This window comes from Myotis daubentonii, chromosome 2 (assembly GCF_963259705.1).
Source record: "Myotis daubentonii chromosome 2, mMyoDau2.1, whole genome shotgun sequence".
Lineage (NCBI taxonomy): Eukaryota > Metazoa > Chordata > Mammalia > Chiroptera > Vespertilionidae > Myotis > Myotis daubentonii.
In genome coordinates, this window is record NC_081841.1 from 78283565 (window position 1) to 78294481 (window position 10917).

The 10917-nt window shown below is 40.6% G+C and overlaps 1 pseudogene; it reads right to left on the reverse strand.

Annotated features, from left to right (window-relative positions):
- Positions 1-1730: 1730 nt before the first annotated feature.
- Positions 1731-3767, reverse strand: LOC132226591 (cleavage and polyadenylation specificity factor subunit 5-like; annotated as a pseudogene).
- Positions 3768-10917: the final 7150 nt, after the last annotated feature.

Sequence of the window (10917 nt, forward strand, 5' to 3'; positions counted from 1 at the left end):
GATAATAGGAACAAAGGTGAGGTACCATCTGGCAAAAAAAAAAAAAAAAAAAGAAAGAAAAAAGTCTGAGACAGTGCTTGAGAGGGCTGAAAAAGTTTAACAGGAGAAATTTGGAAAACAAATTTAAGTGCCCATTTAAAAGTTTCAACCTGTGCAAATTATACTTTCCATTGTACAAGATTTATTTTAATAATTGAATACTTTATTTATTTTACTCCTCACTTGAAGATATTTTTCCATTGATTTTGAGAGAGAGTGGAAGAGAGGGAAAGACAGAGAGAAATAGTGATGCGGGAGAAACACATAGATTGGTTGCCTTCTGCACAAGCCCCGACCAGGGTTGGGACGGAACCTGCAACTGAGGTATGTGCCCTTGACTGGAATCGAACCTGGGACCCTTAGGTGTGCATGCCGACACTTTATCCACTGAGCTAAACCAGCTAGGGCAATAACTGAATATTTTTAAAGCATTGACAAGGTATATTTTCACACTACCAATTAAAAACATTGTTAAGAAAATGTGAAGCAAATGTAGCCCACTTCCAAATGCTAGGGTCAGAGATGAAGTTTATGAGTAGCACTCATTAGTATGTCAGGCAATATTAAGTTCTTTATGTAAGTTACCAACTGACTAATTGAAGTTATTTCCTGCTTTTAAAAAAATCTGGACATTCTTGGAATACCCTCAGGTTTTTCCAGTTAAACGGTTTAGACTGAATGTTGATGTTGAAGACAGGTGGGAGCAAAATAGGTTTTGAAGGAAAAGTACATGAAGCCTTTTGTGGTTGACTTCTTGAAGTTACGTGAAGTGGAATGGGTGTGGAGTCAGATTGTTTAGATCCTGGCTTCATTGCTTATGTATGCCCTGAGCTCATGACTTCAGTTTCTCCCTCTGTAAACTGGGAATTATTCTGCCTATTATGGTCATTGTGAGGATTCAATCATATAAATATATTGTGGCACTCGGTAGGTGATCAAGAAATGTTCATTTCTTTTTTCTTGGAGACTAAACATACCAGACAATATTAGTAAAGCAATCAGCAAAGCATTCAGCGTTCTTTCCCAGGGTCTTTTAGCTTCACTGGCAGCACAGATCTGTACCGGCAAAGAAATCAGGAGCTGTTTTTAATAAGTTTCACATAAAATTCTTATGCCCTAAGAATGTATTATTACACATAATTATAACAAGTAGATTTTGGATCTAGGGAGCTACATTTTTAAATCTAATAATTACAGAAACTCGCTTGTTCTATATTAACTTGAGGTCGCTAATTTCTTAGTGTAGAGCCAACATGGAATTTTTTAAAGAATAAGAGAATAATAAGTATGTAGGCTACAAAAAGAACACTTCTATTTTTAGAACCAGTACCCACCAAATGGGAAATGTTGGTGGTGTCTAATGAGATTTTTGTACAAAGATTTGAGAAAATACTCTTGCTTCTATTAACATTTACAAAGATGTATAAATGAATACAGATGATGATTTTTAAGGATTTTATTTGAATCATTCCCCCTTCCAATGTTATTACTGTTTAAAACCCAGAGCATAAATATGCTACAACTGATTAAAGGCCACCATCGAGATGTGATGTTTATATTAGGGACTCTCAACAACTGTTTAACACTCACCTACGCTCATATCAATAAGTTGTGTTTATAGATGTATCCATTACTTTTAAAAAGAATTTTATAAGTTTAATGTGAAATTTTTAAAAATACAAATAGGTCACTTTCTTTAATTTACAAAAACACGCGAGTAGAAACAAAAGGAAATTAAACATTCCCACATTTGTTTACACCACTATTTTTTCATACCAACTTCACCATTCAAACACTAGGAAGCAGGTGGCGATTTAGGGCTGGGAAAGAAAGAAAACAAAGACAACTTTTCTACCATGTGGATTCTATACTGTGTAGAGCTGTGCTCACAGGGACAGTGTCTCTGGCTTCTCCACTGTGCAGGCGTTCAGTTGTATATAACATGGAAGCTGTTCAAAAGCTGAGGGAGACCAGAAATGATGGGTTTTACCCTGGTGCATTGTCACACCTTTCAAACAACGGTAGGACTACCAGCTTGTCATTTTTAGGCACTGAAAACAAGGCTTTCTCTTGAAGTTGAACCAAAAGCAACTTCTTATGTTCCCTCGGTTTTGAAATATGTGCAGGACTCTATGAATACTGAGGAGGTTCAAAATTTGGTCTCCACCAGTTACCAATACAGTCCCCAATGACCCAGTCTTACAGGACTCCATCCTGATGACTATCTCTGTCATTAACGTTAATCCTTCAACTTCATCTTCTCCTGGGTTCAGTTCACCACCAGCTAGTTTGAAGAAAGTTGTTCCCAGGTGGAGCAGTAACATATGGGGTAGCCGGCGCCCATGTACAATCAGAACCCCTTCTACAGTCCTGCTCATCCAATTTTATCAAATTCCTCACTTATGCATTGAAATCTGTCTGCCACATAGAAGCTCTCCCTCTCTCCCTCGCTCCCTTTGTCCCTCCTTTCCTTCCTTCCATTTTATTTTTAAATATATTTATTGATTTTTAGAGATAGGTGAAGCGAGAGAGATAGAAGAACATTGATTGGAGAGCAAAACATCAGATTGGCTGCCTCCTGCACATGCCCTACCGGGTGGGATCCAGCCTGCAACCCAGGCATGTGACCTGATGGGGAATTGAACCAGCAGCCTTCTGTGCAAAGAACGACACCCAACCAACTGAGCCAGTCCAGCCAGGGCGAGAGGCTCTTTTGTATCAAAAGTATAATTGGTGAGAGGATAGAGGGTGATGGTGGGTTCCAAGGTGAGGGGCTTGGTCTGCTGGGTGTACTTGTTGACACCCCACCCCTCCGCCAGTGGGTCTGCGAGCTATAGGACTTGGGTGGCACCGCAGTCTTGCTGGTGAGCAAAGGGGGAGAGACAGGGAGGCAGACTGGCCCATTTGGGCAGTGGTTATCTGCATCCCACTCAGCAGCCATTAACATAGACATACTCATTCTTAACTCAGTGGTTTACTGATGAACTGAGCAAAAGAAAAAAAAAAGATTGATAAAGGGCAAATTCAGCCCCTTTTTAAAAAATCTGGCAATATTTAAAGTAAAATTATAATGGAAATTTTAACTAAACTTTTAAAACATTGACTAATAATTATATGTAAGAAGTAGTCCTTAAGTGTGCCTATTTATATAATTTTCCACTTGAAATCTTGTTTAACATTTCCCTTATGAAACCTCTAAACGTATTTGTCTCTTTATTTTTTCAAACTAGATCATTTTAAAAATTAAAACCCCTTAATATTGTTCTTTGCTTTTCTGAATTGATATTATTCTCTTTATTGACATCTAATATTATTTTACATAATTATTGAACCATTTATTCACTCAGTTTTGGTTCATCTCACACTGTAGGGGTTTGGATTTGCCTGTGTGCCTTATGCATAATTCTTGCCAAGGCAGCAGGAGAAACACTTAGAAGTGCATTTCTTTGACTATTCTGAGCAGCCATGGTAACTTGCCTTTAGGGTTACAATCTCAGGGGGAGAAGGGTGGAAGTGAGTTACCAAATGTTGCTCCCACCCCCCAGATCCAGATGTAAAGGAAAGAGGACAGGTGAGGGGTGAACTCCACAGTTACAACCACTGGCATGAGCAAGGAGGCTCTGAGGTGGGAGGATGGAGAGGGCCTTCTCACATCTGTGATTGCAAGTTACTAGCACTCCTTCTCCTGCACTCTTTCTCTGCATTCTTCACTTACGCCTCTGTGACATCCTTGCTTCTTGCCCAAGAAGTCTCAGGTCTGACAAGGAAAGGCTACAAGATCAATTCCAACTCTGCAATTCTATGATGTTCACTAAATCTTTTTATTTATTAATCTTGATAACTGATAACATGCTTCTTTAAGCATAGATATTACTGTATATTTTTGTTAGATTCAATGCATATCTCTTTTTTCTGTTACTGCACTAGTTTTGCCTCCTAGCATATCACACATATTTTGCATGCTTAAAATAGCCTCTAAAATGGATTCAATTTGTATGAAGTGTAAAGGGAAGAAATGACTCATTTCAGGGACTTCGACAAAAATAAGACTTGCTGCTGACATGGTCTCGTAGGAGGACTGACGAAACTCATGGCCTATCTAACTCCTGGGAGGGGCGAGGAGGGGAGTCGAGGAGAAAACCAGGCTTCACAAAGTGGGGCCTATTTTAGCTGAGTCTTGACAGCTGTGTGGGAAACAAGGTAGCTCATGGGCAAAAACATGGAAAGTCTGGGGTTTCTTCTGAGAGTGCAAATATATTACTGTGCATGGAGCTTAGCTGGGGCCTTAATCATTAAACCCTCAGAACAATGAGGTGCTTGGTTCTGGTCAGCATCAAACAAGTCTTAGGAACAAAGCCTGTGGCTTGTGGACCACAGAAACAGAGTTTTAGTCAAACTAAATATAACATCGGCCCAGAAAAGCAGAATGACCGCACTGTCCACATCCTTGAGAAGATAGGCAGAACAACGCCATAGGTGACATCAGGACCAGGTGCAATGACCACCTACCCCTGTCCTGGCCTCAACCCATCAGTAGAGTCGGAGACCCTAACTCCCTTAGTCACCATGATTAATGATGGCCCCTATATAACCCATCTCCTGATAGCATCTGGAAATTGAAATCTGCTTTCAAAATCTCTCCAAATTTCATCACTCTACAAATAAGTTTTTTTCCTTTTTCCATATCCGTTTCTGATTTGCATCCAAAGGCATATGTTTTAGTTGTATATGTATTTTTATTCCTTACTTTGTGTAATATTAAGTTGAAAATATTAAATAAAATATTCATGGTTCTTTCTGGCAAATTTAGTTATTCTTCTGCTACATAAGGTAATTCAACAGGTTTAAAACCCAGGCTTTTGGCAATGAGTTGACAATAATTACCTTTGTATAATGATGGAGTCCCCTTGTTTCTTTACACTTCTCCACTTTTGCAAACCATCCTGCTCCCACCAAACAGCTGACCCAAGGATGACTCATGTTATTCACATGAACACACCTTTAATTTATTCACATCCTACATCTGAAATGCCTCTTACTCCATTCAAACTCTTCCCATAAAAATGTTTAATTAAAAAAAAAAAAGCCAAATTACAGGAAATGTTATACACTTCCCCACTGGGATGCCTCTTTCCATGCAAATTCTATTCATTAAAAACAGTTTAATTTTAAAAATATCACTTTATAGAAAACTTGGAAAATACAAGAAGAAATATTACCTGTAAAAGTACTCCCTTGTACAAAATGATATATTTTTGTCCATTTGGCCTAGCCTTTTCTAAAACTAGTTTTTAAAATTGTGTAATACAGAGCTTTTCTTTCCAGTAATGGCAGAACAGCTTGGACTAAGTCTCCCACAAATAACAATTATGGATTCTGGGCACTCTCCCTCCTGGGAGCACAGCCACGCCTTCTGCCTCTCTCCCCTTCCCAATCTCCTTCCCCCCACCAGGCTGGGTTTCCTTGCCTCTCTCATTCTCCTAAACTCTGGGGGTCCTTCTTTTGCCTTTGTAACTTGTTTCCTGAGCCCATTTCTTTTGCTAATCACTTCTACCTCTGTGAGTTTCTAAATAAACTTCCTCTTATTTAACAAACAAATAAACAATTACGGACTCTGGACAAAATATAAGAAATAATTAGAGAATGACCAAAAGCAGGCATAAATTGGAGAGAACTCCGCGCTGGGAAAAAGGGAACTACACTTGGTGAGATCCATGTGTAAACAGATTTACTCCTGAGGGTGTCCCCTGTGAGTGCCGTGGAGGGCAGCTAGAGCTTAAGCTGGATCTTGAAGCCTGAGGTGTGAGAGGACAGAGTCTGGGGCTGCTAGAACAATTGAAAACTGAGGGAAGATTTTGGAGATAAGAGCCATAGAGATGAGAGTCCCCTTCAAGCCCTAGCCAGTTTGGCTCACTGGATAGAGCGTCGGCCTGGGGACTTTAGAGTCCCGGGTTCGATTCCGGTTAAGGGCATGTACCTTGGTTGTGGGCACATCCCCAGGAGGGGGTGTGCAGGAGGCAGCTGATCGATGTTTCTCTCTCATCAATGTTTCAAACGCTCTCTCTCCCTTCCTCTCTGTAAAAATATCAATAAAATATATTTAAAAAACAAACCAAAAAAAACTTCCTTCAAATTCTTGGATGGCCACTTAATTGCGCATGCATGGCCTCTGAAAGCCCAGGAAAGCAGCAACTAGAAAATGCTGAGGAGATATTTTGGTTGTTGCCCACCAGGAAAGAGATAGAGTATGGGTTTTGAAACCTACCTATATTTTTAGTCTACTTGGCTATTATAACAAAACTAGTAACCCAGTGCATGGATATGTGCACATTGAAAGGAAATAAATTAGGTGGCCAGTGGGGCTGGACTAGGCAAGGTGGGCTGGACACACCCTGGAGCCAACCTTCCGAGGTCCCTCCCCAGCTGGCTGCACCTGGGGTGGTGCAGTGAGCAGGGTCCCGCCAGCAGGTTGGGGTCCTTTGGCCTGGTGGAATCGCACGGCTCCATGAGGAATCGGGCTCCCTACCCTCTGGTTCTGGGGTGCATCACCTGAGAACTGCCACTGCCAAGTCACCGCAGCTTGGCAGTTCCTGCGTTGAGCGTCTGCCCTCTGGTGGTCAGTGAGCATCATTTCTACCAGCTGGTTGGATGGTTACTTAGCCTCTTATATATATAGATGTCACAGGATGGCTTATAAATATTTATTTCTCACAGTTCTGGAGGCTGGAAGTCCAAGATCAGGGTGCCAGCAGGGCCAGGGAGGGCCTTCTTCCAGGTCACAGACTTCTTGTTGTGTCCTTACATGGTGGAAGGATCTAGGGAGCTCTGTAGGATCTCTTTTATAAAAGCACTAATCCCATTTGTGAAAGCTCCACCCCACGACCTAATCACCTCCTAAGGCCCGTTCCTAATACTATAACATTGGGTGTTAGAAATAAATCATGTGAATTTTAGGGAGACACAAACATTCAGACCACAGTACCTACCAACTCAGAGGGGCTTGGTAAACACTTCAAAAAAAGTTTTCTTGGGGAGAGAGATATAGAAACACTAATGAGAGAGGAACATTGATCAGCTGCCTTCTGCAGGACCCTACCTACTAAGGGTCGAGCCCGCAACCCAGGCATGTGCCCAGACCGAAATCTCTGGTTTATAGGTCAACCACTGAGCCACACTGGCTGGGCAACACTTCAAGTTTTCAATCAAAACGAGAGAGGGGCCATACCTTTAGAGTAAAAACTATTTTCCAGGACTAAAGTTTTGCTTAGAGGTTAAGAATAAATTGGAAATAGATCCATCATAAAGTATATTAAGTAAGCTTACAGAAGTTCAGAGTCATCAGCCAGTAACTTAGCTGCCCGCTAGAATGGAAATCAGAACACTTCAGAGGAAAATGAATTCATGTTCATGGACAATTATTATCTACAATGTCGAGGATAAAATATATTAAACATGTAGAGAAACAGACAATGTGACTCAAGATAAAAAGTAGTTAATAGTAACAGACCCTGACATGACCCATATGTTAGAATTAGCAGGCAAGAACTTTAAAGCCATTATAATTTTTTTCAAAGACTTGAAGGAAAAAAATAGTTAGTCATAGGCCTGAAAGGTGAGAAGACAGTTATGTTGATTTTTTTTAAATTTAAGCTTGCAAGACACCTTGATTTTTAAGACACTTGCCTTCCCATACCTGCAAGTTTAGGCTTTTTGTCTCCCTAGCAAGCAGAGAAAAAGTGATGTTAAGGGGATTGGCTACCTCCCCTCCCCACCCCACCCTGAAGTGTATGGGACTGTTATGAAATTGCTTGTCTCATATAAAAAAAAATCCTTCTGGCTGGGCCGATGTGGCTTGAGTGTAGACCTATGAGCCATGAGGACACGGTTCGATTCCTGGTCAGGGCACATGCCCTGGTTGCAGGCTCCATACCTCCTGTGGGACATGCAGGAGGCAGCCGATTAATGATTCTCTCTCATCATTGATGTTTCTCTATCTCTCCCTCTCGCTTCCTCTCTGAAATCAATAAAAATATATTTTTAAAAAACCCTTCTGTTTTATTTGATTTTCTAGTAAAATGAACTCAATTTGTCTGCATGTGCCCTTTTCCCCATCCAGGGTATATGTGCGATGATGGGACACATGAGCTTTTATTTTTAAACAATCATTGGTGTTAGTCAAGGCTTGTTCTCTATATGATCACTTATCTATTAATGTAGGATACTGTACCTACGTTTTAGGTTATCACAAGGGATTTTATTTTTGAATTCTCTATTTCTCTTCAGAAGATTAACAACTGATGATAGAATGCAGTATGTCTCAAAACATGGCCCCTGGACCAGCAGTATCAGAATCACCTGGGGACTTGATAGAAGTGCAAACTCACTGGTCCCACCCCAGATTCTAAATACTGAATTAGAAATAGGAGTGAGGCCCAACTATGTCTGAACAAGCTCTCTAGGGCAGTGGTTCTCAACCTTCTGGCCCTTTAAATACAGTTCCTCATGCTGTGACCCAACCATAAAATTATTTTCGTTGCTACTTCGTAACTGTAATGTTGCTACTGTTATGAATCATAATGTAAATATGATATGCAGGATGGTCTTAGGTGACCCCTGTGAAAGGGTTGTTCGGCAGTCAAAGGGGTCACGACCCACAGGCTGAGAACCGCTGCTCTAGGGAATTCAAGTTTGAGAACCACTGTTTTAGAGGAATGATAAAAGCTAACCATTCCTGGGACATTGCTAGGACAAGAAAAATGGTGAATACTACACACTTGGATTATAGTACTCTGATCCCTCTTGGAACAACATCATGTCCATGAGAAAGATCATTTCCTGAGAATTGATCTAAAATGTTCATTTTGTCTCATGAACTGATGTGTTTCTTTGATATCATAATGACTCTACTAGTCCATTTTTCCATTTCTAACTTGGTGTCAGGAGTCTTTGCAAAAGTTTTACATTTGATTAAATGCTTCCCCTTATGAAACTCAACCTAGGTTTCCTAGTACAGTTATTCTCAATTTATAATCTGATTCTTATCTCTTATAAAAATAATTTTATAATTTAGCCCTGGCCAGTTGTAGCTCAGTTGGTTGGGCACCGTCCCGAGCAACAAGAGGTTGCCAGTTTCATTCCTTGTCAGGGCACGTACCCAGGTTGCGAGCTCAATCCCTGGTTGGGGGTGTGCAGGAGCCAGCAGATCGGTATTTTTCTCTCACATGGATGCTTCTCCCTCTTCCTTCTTCTCCTTCTAAAAATCAATTAAAAATTTCTATAAAAATTTTACAATTTATAGGTAAAAGTAGTAAAGTTCTGGAAGGATCAAGTCTATCACTACCAAGAAAGTGTAGTGCACAGCTGTGGTCAGTAAATGTCTAAACCAAGTCCTTCATCTAGCTCCTTGGTGCCCCTCTCTCCCACCACTCTTCTTGCTCACTTGTCTATAACCACATCAGCCTTACTGTCTGTCAAACACTTGAGAACATGTGCACCTCTTGGCTTTTGCTTTTGTTGCTCCCTCTGGTTGGAAATTCTCTTTTCCCAGATGTCTGCATTTTTTGTTCTCCCCTTCTTTGAGTTTTGGCTCAATGTTACTCTCTCAGTGAGGCCTTCTCTGACTAGCTCTCTCCTCAGTCCTGAAATCGCTCATCCTTCTCTATTCTTTCCATATTATCTTCTAAATTAGGGTACTTGCTTATTTTCAATCTTTCCCCTCATTGATGTAACCTTCACAAAGCGGGGACTTAATTTTGCCTTTTTTGCTTCAGGGTTTATCTTCACCACAGAGGCAAATGTCAGGCATGTACATGCTAACAAGAATTTATTGAATCACAGAGACAAGTTTGCAGGAATCAGAACGTTTATATTTAACTAGAGGTCCAGTGCACGAATTCATGCATGGGTGGGATCCGGCCGCCTGCCCCAATGGGGGGCTGATTGGGCTGGGCCTGCAGGGAGAAGGGCCACGTATGGGCAGCTGGCTGGCCGATCCCACTCCCTATGCGCAGGGTGGGTGGGGGGGGGGGAGGGTAAGAGCTTATTGTAGAGTAAAATAAAGGAAATAGCTTAAAAATATTAAAACCAGAAAACAAAGCTATGCATAGGGTCTGATACACAGACAATACTAAAATCCAGCTCCCTTCCTCCCTGGTTTTCCTTACTACTGGTCACAGTAAAGCAAGTACCAACACCAGAGTTGCAGTCTAGCATGGAGTAAGAATGAGATGGTAGGACTCTAATTTTAAACAAAGGAATAGATGAGACTATAAAACTCTTATGCAGATCATTACGTAACAAGATTAGTGTAATGTGGAGGCTGATAAATGGTCCAGATGACCTCATATTTTGAGTACTATGTAAGTTTTAGAAGCATCCAAATTAGTGATAATCCTGACATTCCAACAACTATAAATTTTAATGGAAACAAGGACTATTGAGAGCAGCAATTAACAACAAATATTTTCTATGGCAAATGCATTTGTATGTTACACCTATAAACTCTCTGCCACTCTCCCCTATTTTTTTTCTCTGCTAACAACAATTGGAGCTATAAATAGATTAGATTCACATAAGTAGTCAGTGTTCCTGGTACCCATCAGATGTGACATGGTTACAGAGGTGTACTTTTTCCTACTTTCCAATGATTGAAGGAAGTTCTCCAAAAGCTACCTCGATCTTTTCCCCTTACTGGTCCCAGAGTTAAAACATTAGGCATTTATGGTAACTATGTAAATTATTCCAAAATTTTGCTTTAAAATATTCTAAGACAAGCATGTCAAACTCGCAGCCCATGGGCTGCATGCGGCCCACAAGGAATATTTTTGCAGCCCAGCCAATAAAACGATATGCAAGAAACATTTTAATAAAAATTTCATA